The sequence below is a fragment of the Formica exsecta genome, unplaced genomic scaffold (assembly GCF_003651465.1).
Source record: "Formica exsecta isolate Colony F162 unplaced genomic scaffold, ASM365146v1 scaffold265, whole genome shotgun sequence".
Lineage (NCBI taxonomy): Eukaryota > Metazoa > Arthropoda > Insecta > Hymenoptera > Formicidae > Formica > Formica exsecta.
Window position 1 is genome coordinate 541,080 of NW_021849915.1, and position 6,873 is coordinate 547,952.

The window sequence follows — 6,873 nt, forward strand, 5'->3', positions numbered from 1 at the left end:
AAAATAGGTATTTTCATTTGTATCATGATAATCACGTACATAAAAATCGTCGTGCAGAGCTGAAAGAAAGCATATCAGTTAAGTTTTGCTGCATGTAAAAATAACAATTTATTGAAATCTACAATTAGAAATTCAAAACTGAACAAGAGAAGAAGGCATGTGTGATAAAAAAACGGTAATACAAGAATTTTCATAAAAACAATATTAAATCAATTTGTAGATTTATAATTTATAATTTAATAATATTCTTTATTATATAGTATAAAAATTAAAAAGTAGAAAAAGATCTGTGTAAAAGTAAACCTTTCGAAGAAAGTCATTGCCAAAATTGAAGAGATCCATTCCAGTTAATTTTAACGGATGTTGTATCGCTTGCAAAATAAACTGATAAATCTGTAGATAAATAACTGTTGTTTAAATTTTATCTTATTTATTTTATTTATTATTTTGCTATTCAGATATTGCTTACTTCTTTCCAAATGTCAGCATATCGAATAATATTTGTTAGTTGATGAAACATTTTATCAATTTTTTTAGCCTAAAATTTTGAGTTTAATATTATGGAATATACATTTGACAAATACTAATTTAATATATATTTTTTTGAGATTTACGTGATTTTACCTTAACTTTAACACATTCGCAAATATAATGTATCACGTAAAGTCTCACTATAAATATCATAGTCTTACAGCTTATAAGAAACAACTGATATGATGATATTATTTCTCGATATTCCATTAGCAATTTATTTAAACCGAAACATATGTATGTTATGTTTGTAATATAAGATGCCATTTCAAAAGTCATTTGCATTCCGAATATTAAGTTCAATTCGCGAGTAATGCGACATAATTCTAAATGAAGATGCCTGTCAAGAAACGTACTATATTATACAAATAGATATAAAAATTTTTTTACATGTTATAAAAACTTATAAAAAATTAGCTTTTTTTATCTATTGTTTGATTATTTTTAAACGTGGAATTTATATTTTTTTACAGGATTAACACGAGATGGACCATCTACCAAAATATGGCATGTTTTATTTTACATTAAGGTCCACAATATTCGTTTGTAATCATCAGTGCAGATAACATGTCGATGAAGGGCGACTACGGGTTTATTCCCATTCGGTATACGCTTCTTGTTCATCAATAGATATTGCATATGCTCGTTTACTTTGTCAAATCTAGTACCAATATACCTGTGTCGTATAGAAATTGTCTCATTAATTTTTGATAGAACTATCGATGCATTTAGATGACAAATATATTTTTTATATTAGTGAAACAAAATTTTGTGAGAGAGAGAGAGAGAGGGGGGGAGAGAAAGAGAGAGAGCAAGGGAGAGAGGGGGAGAGGGAGAGAGAGAGAGTGAGAGAGAGAGAGAGAGAGAGAGAGAGAGATTGACAATTTGTATATATATATGTAATTTTATTACTTTAAATAATAAAAATGTATACTAAAATATGATCTCTTGTACCTGTTGATGATAGAAACTCATAATCACGGATATAATCGTGGTAAAGTTGTTAATCATGACAGAGATCACATGTATCGTGGACGGATATATTATTTTGCATGAAAATAAAGTCACTGTGTAGTAATAGAGATAAGCGTAGGTGGACCAAATTATCAAAGAATATAAGATACTTAGGCACGTAATCCATGGAACCTTAGATGTTGGTTGTTTTATAGGATAAGAGCTCAATCCCATAATGAAGTACGTAACAAAAAGAGGGCGCAAAGCTTGTTGGATAGTAGTTACCATGATCATCGAGTATTGCAAACTAACATTGGCTGTCTGTTTATACTCATTTGTTAGATGTATCGCAATTATGACGAATTGTTATAATAATAGATCTTTGTAATTGCAATGTGTTTCCTGCAGCACTTATGTGTATTAAAACCATCGATTTATTTTTATGAGCAAAGGACTTAATTTATTTTTAAATTTTACATGCTGCAAAATATCGAAATAATGCTATTAATTTATTTTTTTGCGTATTTTCTCGTACGAAACAAATATTGATAAGCGATACTGATTGTTAAATTGCTTGCTCTTTATAATGTAAATTCTTATTTGTTTCATTACATTACAATATAGCATGTGAAAAAAGATTAACAAAATATTTAATTGTTTAAGTAATAATAACGTTTTTTTGACATATATTAAAATATGCTTGACATTTAATAACTTAAAATGCTTAAAAGTAAAAGAATAAAGGAATACATTTTAACACATAAAATTTGCTTTTTATTTATTTTTATATTTAATAATTAGTAGGTTATCATTAAGATGTAAAATATTTAGGATACATACAATTGGAAAATATTAAGAAATTATATGGCAGTTACTTTCAATTATGCATACATATGCATACATATTATTGTGAATATCACATAATCAGTCTGTCTGATCATATATTGCTAATGATTAATTTATTTTATTACATATTTTGTAAATATTATTTTATAATTATACATATATACGCCTTTAAATAAGCTCTTTTAACATTTATAAATTCTATTCTAATTGATTGATCTTGTAATACATGAATTTTGATTAATTAATAATTATAAAATATTAAGACATAAACTTTGATTAATTAATTATTATAAAATAAGTATATTATTGATTATAAAAACACAATTCTCAGTAAAAGAAAGGTCGCTGCTTAATTTTCGTCTCTCGTACACACATAACTTTAATAAAAAATTAAATATTTTAGCTATCTGTACGATTAAAACCGTTTATTATTATTAGTGCTAATTTTGTTTAGCAAAATCGATCGAATGACTTTGTCATTTTGTGTATGTTATGAAAGAATGAAATGATCTATAGCGTTAATGTATTGGTTCAACTATACACTATTCCATCATTTTAATAAATGAGCTGTGTACTGTGTACTGGCTAAATAAGTTCGTACAAACATGCAATGTCAGTTTGCTTCAGAAACTGCGAGAGTGATGTAATTATGGTGATTAACATAGAACAAGCTTTACACCCATTGCTCCTGACTTTTTCCATTCTTGGGTTTGGTGTTTACTTTCCCAAAATAGCTTACTTAAATATTTTTTATGATGTGACAATTTGGATTGGTTATGCTTATCTGTTTTATTACGCAATAATCGAGTTTAAAGTAGAAAAATGGTTTTTTGAAACCTCTACTATAATCAATGTACTGATTTCGATTTTCGTCATTATCATATCTGTTATCATGAATATTTATTATAACAAGGTATGTGCGTATATATATATTTTTTTTTCTTTTTTGGATGAAATTAATTAATAATTAAAATAGTCAAATTATAATATTTTATAGCGTAAAAACTATGGCACTTTACAATAAAAAGTTTTTATGTAGTTTTTTTATATTTTATATTATAGAAAAATAAGCGTATATCCTAAATTGTTTCTTAATATTATTTAGAGATTTCGAATATTTATAAAAAGGCTTGCTGCTGTAGACAATACGTTGGAAAAACTAGGCACTTCAAAGATATATCACAAACTGCACACCTATGTAAAACGGGTGTTAATTGGATGGTTAGTGTCTATAAATTTAGTGAATATAAATGATATGAAATGGTGGTGGGACCTGATGAAAAATTATCAAGTCTTGATTCTTCCTTACATCACAAACTGTCATTTTCACGTCAACATATTTATGGAATTATTACTTGTGATTTTTCTGTGGTTAGTATTATATTCGAAATATATAAGTGTATTTTATGATGTTTTTAATAATTAAAATAATTAATGCCATAGTTATATAGAACATATATATATTATGAAATGAATGAGAGAGATATTAATAGAATATAAAATTTTTTATTGCACAGATCTATTTATTTTTTAGATTTAATTAATTTTTTTAGTATAAATAATTTTAAGAAAATAATAATTTATGGATAATTTACGAATTAAAATATAATTTCTAGTAGACAATTTTTACAATTTCTAATGTCAAAATAATATAGTCAATTTAAAAACTTAATTCTAAATACTAACTATATTAAATAATTTATGTTTTGTATATATTTTGAGATTATATAAGTGCTTTTCTATTGTAACACAGGTACATTGGTACCAGATTTGATAAAGTAAATGAGCACATGAGATGTCTATTGGTAAAAGAGGAGTATGGATTGCGATATACATGGAGAAAAAATATATTGCCCATTCATAGAAATATCATGTATACTAGCTCTCATAAACGTGTGTTATACACGTCAATGTAAATCGGTACACAAATTTGGTCGGATAAATTTTTAATTTCTGGAGATTTAACTAAAACTAATTAAATTAATTAAATTTAAGAGTAAAGCTAGTGCATTTGAAAGTTGATAGCAATTTATGCGAATATTATATGATTATTCCTTTCTCTATACACACACGTGTTTTTCTATGTTCTTTTAATAACAAATCTTATTTTTTAATAGGCACCTTCATTTAGAATTGTGTCAAATCGCTCGCGAATTAAATGGAATATTCGGAATACAGATGACTCTGGAAATGATAAATTGTATAATATGTGTTATGAGACATTGTTGGTTTCTTTATATATATGCACAAACAAAAACTTTCTTAATATTCACGCCATTTAGTTGGCTTGACATCCAAATGTGGTTGCTCTTAAATGGAACTAGGATCTTTTGTTTAAATTATGCTTGCCAGAGTGTCAGCACAAAGGTAAATTCTTGTATAAATTTTAATAAATATGTACATTTATATATTAAAAAATAATTATATATATAATTATCGATTATTTTTTTTTTTTTTAGGCTAATGAAATGAAAGAAATTATTCATCAACTGACAGATTTTCTTCGATATGCTGATATTCGTGACGAGGTAAAACAAATTTTTATAGTAAAAAGCAAATGTTTTAAATAAACTATCTAAATAATAATAATTCTGTATGTGCAGATTTATCAGTTTACGTTACAAATGATGCGTCGTCCATTAAAATTTACTGGATTGGGTTTTTTCCATTTTGGCAATGGCCTTCTGAGAAGAGTTAGTTTCTCTATATATCTACTTTTTTATATATTTTATATTTTATTAGATCAAAAATTATTATGCCTTAAATTATCATGGCATAAATTATAGGTTTTATATTTTTTTATCACATTTCACATAATATCTTTATTATTTTATTCAATTAGGTAACGGAAATTTACAAATTGATGTTTAGAAATGTTGATCTTTTTCTCTTTTTTTCTGAAACAATCCTACAATTAATTTATAATAATTACTATGAAGTTTTTGGTTTGTCATACTTTAATGTACATATTTTCTTCCAGTTAATCATAAGTATAATAACATTTGTAATCATCCTAATACAAATGGCCACGATACCGGAAAGTATATATACTTTACAAGAGAAAAAAACGTAATTATCACATTTCGTTAATGAGCACAGATTAATGCAACACATGAAAGAATCGTTGATTATAAAAGACAAAAATATATATTTAAATACATATAAATATTTAAAGTATAATTTATATATCTTTCTTATAATCTGTTTCTTTTCATATAATACATATCTTTTTTTATTTTTTTGAACAAAGCTAAAATTTTTTGCTTCGAACAGAGAAACACAAAATATTTAATAGCACTCTTTCAATAATTTTAATAATGTGCAATACGTAGAATATAATGAATTATTTCTCTTTCATTCATTAGAACGAATCGATCATTTTAATATGGGTAAGTGCTACAGTAGGTACATATCTGGATTATAAAAAAAAATTATCATTGTGGATCGATGTAATTATGATATGCACGACAATGAGTTTGAAGGAATATTCAGTGTTAGTTTGCGATGGGAATGATCATGACGATCACGATCCAGCAGGCTTTACGACCTCTTTTAATAACCAATTTTATTATCGGCTTAGGTGTTTATCCTGTAAAAAAATCTACATCAAAAACTCAGTTGATTGTATATTTAAGTATTTTATATTTTTTAACAGTGTGGTTAATTTATTGCTTTCTTTTGTATTATTTGGTGAGCCTTCTTTCGCTGATATCAGTATTTTGATCTATTGTTATTTTAATTATAACGGAGATTAACATAATCGCGGCAATTACATCCGCGATTCTTAGTGTGTATTATGACAAGGTACAATTACATGTACAATATTTTTATTAGTTTTATATTATATTTATGTGTGTGTTTTAATTTATCTCTCTTTCACAAATGTTACTATTAATTATATTATAAAAAAACATTAAAGTTGTAATTATGTTTCCGTGATTTACATTAATAGTTAATATTTCTATCTTACCTTAAAATTATTTTACATAACAAATAATTTTTGAATAATTTATATATGATAATATAAATATATTTTGTGTAGAGACAAAACACAATATTATCAAACATGATGTTTTTTAAATTGTTCCTTAATATCATCTTAGAGATTTCGGATATGCATGAAGAAGCTTGCTGCTGTCGATGATACATTGGAAGAATTGGGCACTCCAAAGATATATCAAAAGATGCACATATGGTCAAAAAGAATAGTGATTGCGTGGTTTATATATAGTATTGCCATGAATTTTTACGATGTACTATGGTGGGTGGACAAAAAGAGAACAGCCTCTTGGGCATTCATTGTACCTTACTTAATAAATCATAGCTTTCACGTCAACATGCTCGTGGATTTATTATTTCTCACAATTTTATGGTTTGTATATTAATTTTACGTATTTATATGACGATGTTAGCTTAAATATCATCTCATTTTATCAATATATAACTATAAATAACTCATTTTATCAATATATAATTATCAATATCTTATTTCATCAATATATAATTATTAATATCTTATTTTATTAATATATTTTTTATTTT